A 13,307-nucleotide genomic window follows, 5' to 3' on the forward strand; every position below is an offset into this window, starting at 1 on the left:
TAACATTTGAACAGATAGGCTATTAAAAAAAGGGTTTATTACAAAAAGCAGTAATTTATCAATTCATATACAGGTTTCACTCAGTCCGAAGGGCAACTGGTGCCTTTTACTACAAGTCTGACTGAGAAAAGTAACAACAACAAAAAATCTCTACAATACTGGTTACAAATATTTTGATAAAATGATTGTGATACAAATCATACAACATTTGAGAGGTAAACCACAATCTCCCTTGGAGGTACTGATATTTACACAGTAGAGCACTTGGGATAAGTATCAAAATTGTAATCAAACATAGAATGACAACATCCACATTGATATTACAAAACTATTCAAATTAGTCAACTACAACAGAATAGTCAGCATGGGATGTTTTGGCTTGAAATAAGAACATACATCCTATTCCTGTTGTGTTTCTTTAGTCTGTCATGAAAGGTTCCGGTCTCGGAAGATTTCGATATGACATCTCAATAAAAAGGAAGATGACTGCTGAACAGACAATTCTTTGATCTCTCCTCCTCCTCCTCACTCTCCCACTCTCCCTGTCTCCCACTCTCTCAGTGCAATTTCAGTCAGTGTGCGACATCATCAACGAAAGCCAGTGATGTTCACCATTCAGGGTCATTTTCACTAGGCAAAAAAACAGAACACATGAACGGATAACCTGGACTTGTCCAATGAGATCTCATGTTGTTTTTGTTGCAAAACGTTTTGCTACATTGTGCATTAATGAATATGACCCACGCATCTGGCATCACAGGTGAGCGGCAGGTGTCTCTGTGGTGGTCTTGCTGCGGCCCGTTCCGTCACACGCACAGATCTGCTTGGCATTCTGGAACAGGACAGCAGAGCGAGCGATTATCCCACAGGCTAGTCTGTACCCAATGAGCACGGAGCAATAGATACACATACATTGACAGGGTCAGCACCTGCAAAGTCTAGACAATGAATGCAACATGACACATGAGTCACACAGGAATATACACAGAACACTTGTCACTAAGAGAAATTCCAAGAACCAATGGAATTGTATTTTAAAACGGTCAAATACAATTCATTAACTCCAACTCTGACTTACAGTTAGTCCACCTAACCGCTATCCTCATTTCTCCTCTACCATGAGATCACCTCTGCCCGGAGTTCCCTGTCAGTTTGGAGAGGGGGTGACCACCCCTTCCTAGGTCATCCTCCCCAGCATCCACCACCAGAGAACGACCAATCACATCCCACACCTGCAGGAAGTGACAGAGGAGGGGTCAGAGTGGACACTGTCAATGCCTGCATCCCAAATGGCACCGTATTCCCGATTTAGTGCACTACTTTTTCCCTGCTCAAAAGTAGTGCACTAAATGGGGAATAGGGTGCCAATTAGGACACAGTCAATGTTGTTGGTACCAGTTGGACCAGTGTGCTGTGCTCAGGATGAAATTGTGGCTAAACCTGCCCTCACCCTAGAATTAACGTTCTAGATTACTAATTTATGTCCATAGTGAGTCTAGTTGTAAATTCTTTAAATTGCGCATGCCTCAAACACCATGTACTAAATGTCTACACTATAATTACACTGTACTTGCCTGTGTAAGTACCATGTAAATACATAGGTTTTAGATCAGAAGGAGTAGATGTGTGCACGTGTGTTACCTTTAGCTGAGGGTCCTTTGGTCTGAATGAGGCTCGGCCGTCTGGTCCAGCCACAATATTCCCCAGATCATCTACATGCTGGAAGAAAACACATTTACGGATATGGATATCACAGCCATGAATAGCATTTGACCAGTTTTTACCAATATCTGTCTAATCAATATCAGTCAATACCAATCCTATCATCTCTTTGAGACAGTAAAAGGTTACTTCCTGAGAGCATAACATCTCAGAAAGTACCCCAGTTTCACAAGGTAATGAAGCAGGACTATACATTGTAACCTACTCTGAGTGAAGGCAAGGAAACTGTACCCTGTCTGGGTCCTGCGAGGCGCCATGTTGTCTCCCATAGGGGTTATAGTGTTCTCCACAGCTGTACAAACACACACAGAGAGAGAAACATGAGTTATCAGCTCCCATGATCCTCTGGGGCAAGCAGGTGCAACTGTGATATCATGAGTGACAGATCTAGCCAATGGTTCCTTTAATCGACTTTGAGGACGCACACACACACTACCTCTGGCAGTCCTGTGTGAGATCTCCTAGCGCGTGGACGTGGAGGCCGTGGGCACCAGGTCCCGTCGATCAAACAGCGCTCCTCAGACAGCTGCAGGAACCGCACCACCCCCTGAACAGGACCACTACCAACGATCATGGCTACCGCCGCACCCAAGTCTGATACACACAGACACACAAACATTTGCATAGAGTACAGACTCACACATAAAGAGTAGACACACATTACACATATAGTAGAATACACAAATACAGATGCATATAGGCTTCCCCCATACACCTGTGATTTAGGCCTACTAATAACTTCAATATTGGACATTAGTCTGTTAATGTGTTCAGGCATTCTGAATTCACCAAGTAATTCACACACCCTCAGGCTGTTGGCTCCCGCCATAGGCCGTGGACACATTGGGATTTTGTATTCGGAGTATTTCGGATAGAGGCAATGCTTTTTCAATGAGAGTCATCCTTTGAGGGGTGAATGACAACAGAGATGGCTGTCCGACCAAAAACGCACAAATTGTTCGTCTTTTTGCGTAAACAAAAAAAAAGGCGGAATTTTTTGACAGGCAATGAATGCAAGTAATATACAATTTCATCCGTGTCCGAAACGGATTCAACATGTCTGAAAGTATGTCTGCAGCCTTACCCTGCTCTGTTCCCCCAATGCCCTTGAGTGCCGCCCTGCGTCCTGTGCTCCTTATGAGACCCTGCACCTCATGGGACGTCAGAGATGCTTCCACCAGAACCTCCTCCTTCCCCACGTCTATCCTCACCGACCGCACTCCTGTACTCAGAATAAAGGAGAGGTGAGAAAGAGGGCACGAGGAACAGAAAAAAGAGAATGAAAGAAAAGGGTGAGGAACCAAAACAGAGAGAGCGAAAAGCAATGAGGAGAACACACAGAGATGAGGAATGAAGGAAAAGAGAGATTACTGCTGCCATGTGACCGACTATGCTTTAGATGGCTTTTAGTGGATGAATCGTGGAATGCATGGAGGGGCCCTGTGGTTTCGTTCCAGTGTTAAGTATTTGAGCAAAAGCGAGAGCAGCCCCTGTATTGCTAACTAAATTGCAATGTACTGCACTAGGATGTAACAGTAATAGCTAAGTAAATAATAACATTCATCATTTGTTCTACTGTATTACTATTGGTATGCAGCCTAGGGGCAATGCCCCTAATTCACATTGAGTTGTGTGTGCACACTGTAGAAGAAGTGTAGTTCGTAGCCTACTACACTGTAGAAGAAGTGTAGTTCGTAGCCTACTACACTAATCAATTATTTGAGTGTTGGAATGGACAGGTAAAAGTGCACCTGCCTGGTTTTCCCTCCAGTAGCTTGGATTGTCTCTGCACAACTGTCACATGTCATCTGCACTGCAAACTCCAGCTGTACAGAACAGAGAAATGAGATACAGCACGCAGTGAACTAGGTCCTCAGAGTACAGTACAGCCTGTATGGCTATATCTCTAAATGTTAAATTAAGCTACTTTAGTTTTCCACCAATACTGCGTTCCATATCAATTATTGACGATAGCTAAAGTAGGCCTACCAGGTACGATTTATGAAGTCACATGACTGATAGCTAGATTTTTCAGACAGTCCTGTTATTAATTTGTATAAGCGGTCTTGACTATTTAATATAGTCATTGAATCTTAGGGCTGGTCAATAAGCAATTGTTTACATTCAGTAGCCTACTGACACTCAGGATCGCAAAATTGACAATTTGTCGTTTGAAGAAAGCTTAACATCAGATTGTTCAAACCTTCGTATTTCTATATGTGTCCATGTTTGTGCTACACGCAGTTGTCTGACCTATGATAACAAAATGTAATAGATAATCGCCTACTTTCCTCCAAACACAAAACGGGTGAAGGGCGCTGCCATCTTTACGAGGTCGGTAAACGGTATTTTGACCGTCACCGCCACCTAGTGTTAATTACAGTCACTGCATACATTTGGTGTTCACTTTTTATAATGTGAACGTGACAAGCCAAGTAAACGTAATATTATGGGGGAGTGGACTGAGAATAGCAAATGGCACCCTATTCCCTATATACTGAAAGTAGTGCAATATATACAGCACCAGTCAAAACTTTGGATACACCTACTCATTTAAGGTTTTTTCTTTATTTGTACTATTTTCTATATTGTAGAATAATAGTGAAGACATCAAAACTATGAAATAACACATATGGAATCATGTAGTAACCAAAAAAGTGTTAAACAAATCAAAATATATGTTATATTTGAGATTCTTCAAAGTAGCAATTGCCTTGATGACAGCTTTGCACACTCTTGGAATTCTCTCAACCAGCTTCATGAGGTGGTCACCCGGAATGCATTTCAATTAACAGATGTGCCTTGTTAAAAGTTCATTTGTGGAATTTCTTTCCTTCTTAATGTTTTTGAGCCAATCAGTTTTGTTGTGACATGGTAGGGGCGGTATACAGAAGATAGCCCTATTTGGTAAAAGACCAAGTCCATATAATGGCAAGAACAGCTCAAATAAGCACAGAGAAACGACAGTCTATCGTTACTTTAAGACATGACATTTTCCGGATTGACTGACCTTCAGTAACTTCCTCAAGTTTCCTCAAGTGCAGTTGCAAAAATCATCAAGCACTTTGATGATACTGGCTCACATGAGGATATACCAAAAACTTGACATTGTTTTTCCTTTGGAATTTAGTTGTACTTTTAGATGGTTGAAAGCATAGTGATAACACATTGGAAATTCAACAAACTTCTGGCTGTCTTTTTGAGTGGGTGAATAAAGGTTGAAATCGCATTGATCAATGTTTCAACCAACTATTACCCAAATTTCCACGTTGAAATTACGTTCTTTGTCCCGTGGGGAGGGGATTAATAAACCCATCAACTTTGGGACACACGTGGCTTTAATTATGCTTTTTAATATGATCGACAGCAGAGTAGGACACACAATATAAACACAAAGGTTTAGATTGAGAGTATGTTGTACTGCACTGTCTGATGATGCAGTGACCTACCTACCTTAGTCAGATGTGCAGTGGATCTAGGGCACCCTATTCCCGATGTAGTGCACTACTTTTGACCAGGGCCCATAGGGTTCTGGTCAAAAGAAGTGCACTATTTAATGAATAGGGAGCCAATTGGGAAGCAACCCATAGAAGAGGATCACTTAGAAGATTGAGGTTGAGTTATTAATGATGATTGCTTTTCCTACACTGCACGTGTGGTGTATAGATGGTTGCGTCCTATGGGCCCTGGTCAATAGTAGTGCACTATATAGTGAATAGGGTGCTATTTGGGACGCAAGCCATAGACCCAGGTCACCCATCTCAATCTGTGGTAGATTATTAGATTATTGTTACCCATTTCATCCTGCAGATTACAGGCCGTTAGATTCCCGGTATGTGGACTGCACCACTAAGCTGATCACTAGTGAGATTTCAGAACACCCAGGGGTCAGAGGGGAGCTGGTTTGATATAGTGTCTGTGGATTGGGGGGGGTCGGATTGGAACCAGTGCTTTGATCAGATGACATGAAAATACAGCTTCTTGGCCATGTAAACCAGAGGTGCGAATGCATGAGAATGAGAATGCATGAGTAGAAAATAACCTCACGCCTACTGTAAAATATCTTTGATGTTATGGGGCTATTTTGCTTCCACTGGTCCTAGGGCCATTGTTAAGGTCAACGACATCATGAACTTTACCCAGAACCAGGGCATTTTAGCCAAAAACCTGGTTGCTTCTTGAAACTTGGCCACAAGCGCACATCAAAATCCACAAAGAAATGGTTAATACACCCCAAAAAAATCAACATTTAGCAATGGTCATCTCAGTCTTTAGACTTGAACCCCTTTGAAAACCTGTGGCTTGAATTGAAGAGGGCCATCCATAAGCACAGATGACGGATTTCAAGGATCTGAAAATAATCTGTATGAAGGGATGGTGTAAGATCCCTCCCAATGTGGTCTCCAATTCATAAAACATTTTAGAAAAAGGCTCAGTGCCGTGATCTTCGCAAGTTGAGGTATTGAAAAGTATTGAAAACAGGGGTGTCAATCATTTCTGACCAAAAAAGACAGATTGTTCTTCACCATACATGGTACTGTAGACCTGTCCTCAGCCAAATCTCTACTCAACTCAACGTACACTAGGTTAAGTGCTCCAACACGAATACTATGTTAATGACACATATGATACCAATACACCCTCGTTATACAGAGAAAGTGAACACTCTAAAAACTCCTGTTAACACATAGGCTCTCCCCAATGCCACTCTATTCTGTATATAGTGCACTACTTTGGACCAGGACCCATAGAGCTCTGGTCAAAAGTAGTGCACTATATAGGAATAGGGTGCGATTTGGGACCCAGACATATCCACCTTTCCTTGTCGGCTCTTCTGTTTTTACCTTTGACCCCATTCACAGTTAATGGCCACTTCTTGGTGGAGGTTCTAAGGGTGTATTGTGTGTGTGTGTGTGTCACTTTAACAGGCAACGCTGGCACTCCCTCAGCCTTGCCTGGTGAAATGCTCCAGTTACTGACTGGACACAAACACACACACACACAGTTGATGAGAGGACGAAGAGTTGAGCTCCCTCTGTAGTGTAATCAGAGAGAGGGAAATGATGAAAGAGCAGCTTTACCATAGAAAATATGCAGGGAGTGCAAAAGGCCATAACATGCAAATTAAATCATCACAGAAGATTAAGCCCCCCCACACACACACATACACACACAAAGCGCAAGTGCATGCACGTATGCACACACAAACACACACACACAGAGCACCCATTAATCCACCCAGGACTGAGCTAAGCAGAGAGAGAGATGGGGAGAGAGGGAGAGAGAGAGAGAGAGAGAGAGAGAGAGAGACAGGCCTGGCTGTACGGGATACCTGATCCTAGAGAAGTGGGGTTTCTCCTCCCTCCGAGAGTCAAGCTAACACAGACAAACACACACTCTCTCTCTCTCTGGAGTTGAAATCCAAGCAGCACTACACTAGTCCCGGCCGTACCAAGGGAGCAGTGGAGCAGGGGATGAGGGAGGAGTGGGGTGGTGGGGGGGGGCCAAGGAAGGCATTGTGGTGATCGATGGTGATGACAAGCCTTGTAGGAGGGAAGGAGGGAGCAGTAGGGGGCTTATCTATCCTAGATGGTGTGTGTGTGTGTGTGTGTGTGTGTGTGTGTGTGTGCGTGCGTAAGGTGAATTATTCAACTCTTCCATAGGAAGATAAGAGGGCTTTCGGTGACAGAGGACCCCTCTGTGAGGTCGTCACAATGTCACAGGACAGGGCCACACACTATCCTTTCTTCACACTTCACAAGGTAGACATATAGAACATGTTTGCATTTGGTTCACATGTTGTTTGTCATATTCCGTAAAGTACATGGACGAGGAAGGTGAAATGCTGAAGCAATTATATAAGTAGCTAGGCCAATGATACACTTGGGGTCACGCATGAGTATCATGAATCAGATTTACATGAGCTTCTGCACAAACCATTGTTTGTCTCTGGATAAAATGCATCTATATTGCATACCAAGGCTACTTGCTGACATTGTTGTCTGACTAAATATGTATTTTTAGTCCGAGTGAAGCCATTTGCCTTGCTTGTATTTTGATATAGGAGGACAATATTCTCATAAATAACCAACTCATCAGATAAGTGCTCTCCATCCAGTTGCTACAGCTATTGTGTAAAGTAAGCTCTTTAATGTATGGTAAGTGTGATAAACAGACATATAGATATCCCATGTGAATTCCATAACTTTGATCAACTAAAAGCATGACAACATTGAATCAAGTGTAGAGGCCTATGCGGCCTAGCAATAATCCTGAATCACAAATGCTTTTTTTTTTTTTAAAGCACAACTGTCGCCATCAAATGAGCCAATACATTCTATGAAACAAAAACATGTATCAGAAATGTCTGACATTGCTGACCAAGTAGCATTTAGGGAACAATGCCTCGTTAAACGACACTGTCTTGTCTCCTTCTTGAAGAATGTGTTGATCGTGAAGTTCATTATGTTCCTCTGCTTGTTATGAACACAACCCACTGTCTTAGTAGTGCACTTCATAGGGGACAGGGGGCTATTTGGGACATAAACAGACATTGTGAAGACAGGAACATAATAAACTTCATGGATCAACTAATTATTCAATAAGGAGACAAGACAGTGTCGTTTAAGGAGGGATTGTCTCCCTCTATTGTCCAAGTAATGCTCTATCCAGTCTACCCCGACCATATGGACCCTGCAATATGGCGCCATGGGCCATCCACACACAAACAACACTTCATCAAATCATAATAATAAAGAACGTCTACAATATATAATTGAGTCATTCCACATCATCAGCATGTGTGAGCGCTTGTGTGTGTGCTGCCCCTTCATTCCACGACTGGGAGGGGGAGGGGGGGCGCGCATTCGGCGCGGGTATAGAAGAAAAGCGGTCTCAAAAGACATGACCGTCTCGTTTGTGCGCACGAGGGGTCTCAAAGCATTGATGACATACAGCGGGAGAGCAGCATCCGCCGGACAGAGGGGCAATCAAATGTAAAACGAACGATTCCATCCTGCAGCGTTTCCATAGCACTAGCCTCCTATTACAGTCCTTTTGATGTTTCTATCACGAATGAATCGATGACGAAGAAGAATAAGAAGGAAAGGGAAGATTGGAGGAGATTCGCTTCTCTCATAACGGGGTACCGGTGAAAGAGGGGCAGTAGCCTACCTATTAGTCAAAAACGTCAAACGAGAATAGCCGCACCATCATCAGTCGCGTCTGTTTGTCGTGAGATGACAAAGGTGGGTGATATAGAATAGATCATCATAATGTTTTGTGTTTGTAACAGCACCCTTTTTTATTCCAATACCCGTTAATCGCTATTTCCCCAATTTTTATGAGAGTATATTTATCTGGGAATTTTTGCTGGCATTGCTCCCAGTAGTCTACAATAGAATATATTATTGTGTCGTTTCATTGCTTTTCCAACGTCACCGGGCTGGTGCACCCAGCACCCCACTGCCCCGGGTCTTAATTCTTTACAACGCCTGCCTCTGCGGTGTTGTGTCAGTCACTGACCGATGATCAAGCGACGACGGTCTCAGGCATAGGCTGTTGTGACAAGTACGTTTGTCATTTCAGCCCGTCAGTCATGCCGGTTCGCAATTCATCATTAATATTATGTCCTTCGGAGTTTATTTTTGTATGAATGAATTATCCCAAAATCTTGACATGTGGGTTTGGATCTAGGTGCCGTGCTCATATTCTCCCGGTCTCGTCCTGTCCTGTGATTATACCGCGGACGGTAGGCTGCTTTAGGAACTCAATAGATTATGATCATCTTCAGTGCTTTCAGAAAGTATTCATACCCCTTGACTTATTCTACATTTTGTTGTGTTAACGCCTGAATTCAAAATGGATATAAAAAAAAACTATAATGACGAAATAAAAACATGTTTTTAGAATAGTTTGCATATTTATTGAAAATCAAATTCCAAAATATCTAATTTACATACATATTCACACCCCTTTGCTATGACATTCCAATTGTAGCTCCGTTGCATCCAAATTCCTTTGATCATCCTTTAGATGTCACTACAACTTGATTGGAGTCCACCTGTTGTCAATGCAATTGTTTGGACATGATTTAGAAAGAAACACACTTTTCTATATAAGGTCCCACAGTTGACAGTTGCATGTCAGAGCAAAAACTATACCAGGAAGTCAAAGGAACTTTCCGTAGATCTCCGTCGAGGCAAATATTTTTTTGGAAGAGTGTAAAACAATTTCTAGAGTGTTGAAAGTTTACAAAAACACAGTGGTCTCCATCATTGGGAAATGGAAAAGATCTGGAACTACCTAGACTTTGCCTAGAGCTGGCTGTCTGACCAAACTGAGCAACCAGGCAAGAAGGACCTTGGTCAGGGAGGTGACCAAGAACCCAATGACCAATCTGACAGAACTATAGAGTTTCTTGGCTGAGATGGGAGTACCTGCCAGAAGGACAACGGTCTCTGTAGCACTTCACCAATCTGGGCTTTATAGGAGAGTGGCCAAATGGAAACCACTCCTGAGAAAAAGGCACAATTACAGCACATTAGGAGTCTGCAAAAAGGCATGTGAAAGACTCTGAGATCATAAGGAAAAAGATTCTGTAGTCTGATAAGACAAAAATGTAACTATTTGGCATGAATGCAAAGTGCTATGTCTGGATAAAACCAGGCACAGATCATCACCTGTTAAACACCAACCCTCCCGTGAAGCATGGTGGTGGCAGCATCATGCTATGGGGATGCTTTTCAGCGGCAGGGACTGAGAGATTGGTAAGGATAGAGGGAACAATGAATGGAACCAAATACAGTTACATCCTTGATTAGAACCTGCTTCAGAGTGCAAATGACCTTCGACTGGAGCGAAGATTTTACATTCCAACAGGGCAAATGGGTTTCAGGTCTGGCTTTGGCTGGGCCACACAAAGACTGTCACGTGTGCTGAAGCCATTCCAGTGTCGCTTTGGCTACATGTTGGGGCTACATGTTCCAGTGTAGCCAAAGCGACACTGGAATGGCTTCAGCACATGTGACAGTCTTTGTATGGCCCAGCCAAAGCCAGACCTGAATCCCATTGAAAATCTGTGGAAAAACTTGAAGATTGCTGTTCACTGCCGCTCCCCAACTAATTTAACAGAGCCTGAGAAAATCTGCAGGGAAGAATGGAGAAAAATCCCCAAATCCAGATGTGCAAAGCTGATGCAGAAACACCCGCCAAAGGTGCTTCTACTAAGTATTGTCTCAGGGGTGTGAATAGTTACGTAAATGAGATATTTCTGTATATTTCTGTATTTCATTTGCAAACATTTCTAAAAACATGTTTTCACTTTGTCCTTATTGGGTATTATGTGTAGATGGGAGAGATAAAAAAAACAACAACAATATAATCCATTTTGAATTCAGGCTGTAACACAACAAAATGTGTAATAAGTCAAGGGGTATGGATACTTTTAAGGCACTATCTTCCAGAAGGAGCTGAAAGCCATATGATTGATTATTCTAGCCTATCCATTATATTAGATTAAATTGGTTTAACACTCTCCCCGCTTAATGAAGGCCTAATTCATTTGCACGATATAGGAAATAGAAAACATTTATTTAAGATGCATTTAGGCCTATGAATAAATGCAATGTTTTCGCAATATAATAGAATTGGCTATTTTGTTTCAGCCTAATTTCCTTTTTACCAACCTATTTCAATTAGTTTGCTATGGTTTAATTAGAATGAAACATGATATCTGTCAGTCATTCTACCAAAGTGCATCTTGTTCTCACCCTATCATCTATAAGGTTAATATTAGTGTGATCGAGTTGAAAGTGCTGTCAGAATAGATATACCCTGAGTGTACAAAACATTTCATGACATAGACTTACCAGGTGAAAGCTACTGTTCCTTCAGAAAGTATTCATACCCCTTGACTTACTCCACAATTTGTTGTGTTACAGCTTGAATTCAAAATGGATTAAATAGAAAATAACTACATCATTTTTTTCTCACCCATTTTTCTACACACAATACCCCATAATGACAAAGTGAAAACATGTTTAGAATTTTTAGCTAATTTATTGAAAAATGAAATACAGAAATATCTCAATTTACATAGGTTCACACCCCTGAGTCAATACATTGTAGAAGCATCTTTGGCAGCTATTACAGCTGTGGGTCTTTCCGGGTAAGGTTCTAAGAGCTTTACACACCTGGATTGTACAACACTTTATGAATTAGTATTTTAAAAATTCTTCAAGCTCTGTCAAATTGGTTATTGATCATTGCTAGACATCCATTTTCAGGTCTTGTCATAGATTTTCAAGCAGATTTAAGTCAAAACTTGGTCACTTAGGAACATTCACTGTCTTCTTGGTAAGCAACACCAGTGTAGATTTGGCCTTAAGTTTTAGGTTATTGACCTGCTGAAAGGTGAATTCATCTCCCAGTGTCTGTTGGAAAGCAGACTGAAGCAGGTTTTCAGCTAGGATTTTGCCCGTGCTTAGCTCCATTCCTTTTTCCCAGTCCTTAACGATTACAAGCGTTCCCATAACATGATGTAGCCACCACTATGTTTGAAAAAATATGGAATGTGGTACTCAGTAATGTGTTGTATTGGATTTGCCCTAAACATAACACTTTGTATTCAGGACAAAAAGTGAATTGCTGTGCCACATTTTCTGCAGTATTACTTTAGTGCCTTGCATGAGCAGGATGTAACTGCAATGTTGTTGATCCAGCCTCAGTTTATCCTGTCAGAGCCATTAAACTCTGTTTAAGTAAAAAAAAAAAAAACATAAATAACAATTATGTTAAAACACTATTATTGCACACAGAATGATTCCATACAATGTATTACGTGGCTTGTTAAGCACATTTTTACTCCAGAACTTATTTAGGCTTGCCATAGCAACAGGGTTGAATACTTATTGACTAAAGACATTTCACCTTTTCATTTTTATTAATTTGTAAAACTTTCTAAAAACATAATTCCACTTTGACATTATGGGGTATTGTGTGTAGGCCAGTGATTAAATCAATTTAAAATTCAGCCTGTAACACAACAAAATGTGGAAAAAGGGGTGTGAATACATTCTGAAGGCACTGTATGATCCCTTATTAATGTAACTCGTTAAATCCACTTCACTCCGTGTAGATGAAGGGGAGGAGGCAGGTTAAAGAAGGATTTCTAAGCCTTAAGACAATTGAGACATGGATTGTGTATGTGTGCCATTCAGAGGGTGAATGGGCAAGATAAAAGATTTAAGTGCCTTTGAACGGGTATGGTAGTAGGTGCCAGGCGCACCGGTTTAAGTGTGTCACGCTGCTGGGGTTTTCACATTCAACAGTTTCGCATGTGTATCACAAATTGTCCACCACCTGAAAGACATCCAGCCAACTTGACAGAACTGTGGGAAGCATTGGAGTCAACATGGGCCAGCATCCCTGTAGAAAGCTGTTGACACCTTGTGGAGTCCATGCCCCGACAAATTGAGGCTGTTCTGAGGGCAAAAGCAGGTGCAACTCAATATTAGCAACTCAATATTAAGTGGGTGCAACTCAATACTGTTCCTAATGTTCTGTACACTCAGTGTAGTTTGGTG

At 41.8% G+C, this 13,307-nt stretch overlaps 1 protein-coding gene and 1 pseudogene across 1 annotated transcript in view; one reads left to right on the forward strand and one right to left on the reverse strand.

Moving 5' to 3' along the window:
* Nucleotides 1-17: 17 nt before the first annotated feature.
* On the reverse strand, nucleotides 18-4,084 carry LOC115133754 (copper chaperone for superoxide dismutase-like; annotated as a pseudogene).
* Nucleotides 4,085-8,606: 4,522 nt separating this feature from the next.
* Nucleotides 8,607-13,307, forward strand: part of LOC115133403 (galactose-3-O-sulfotransferase 3-like) — a 30,490-nt gene continuing 25,789 nt past the window's right edge. The window contains exon 1 of the mRNA XM_029666595.2: nucleotides 8,607-8,969. The gene's annotated coding sequence lies outside the window, so the exon portion shown is untranslated. The remainder of the gene's footprint in view (nucleotides 8,970-13,307) is intronic.

This window comes from Oncorhynchus nerka, linkage group LG8 (genome assembly GCF_034236695.1).
Source record: "Oncorhynchus nerka isolate Pitt River linkage group LG8, Oner_Uvic_2.0, whole genome shotgun sequence".
NCBI classification, from domain to species: domain Eukaryota; kingdom Metazoa; phylum Chordata; class Actinopteri; order Salmoniformes; family Salmonidae; genus Oncorhynchus; species Oncorhynchus nerka.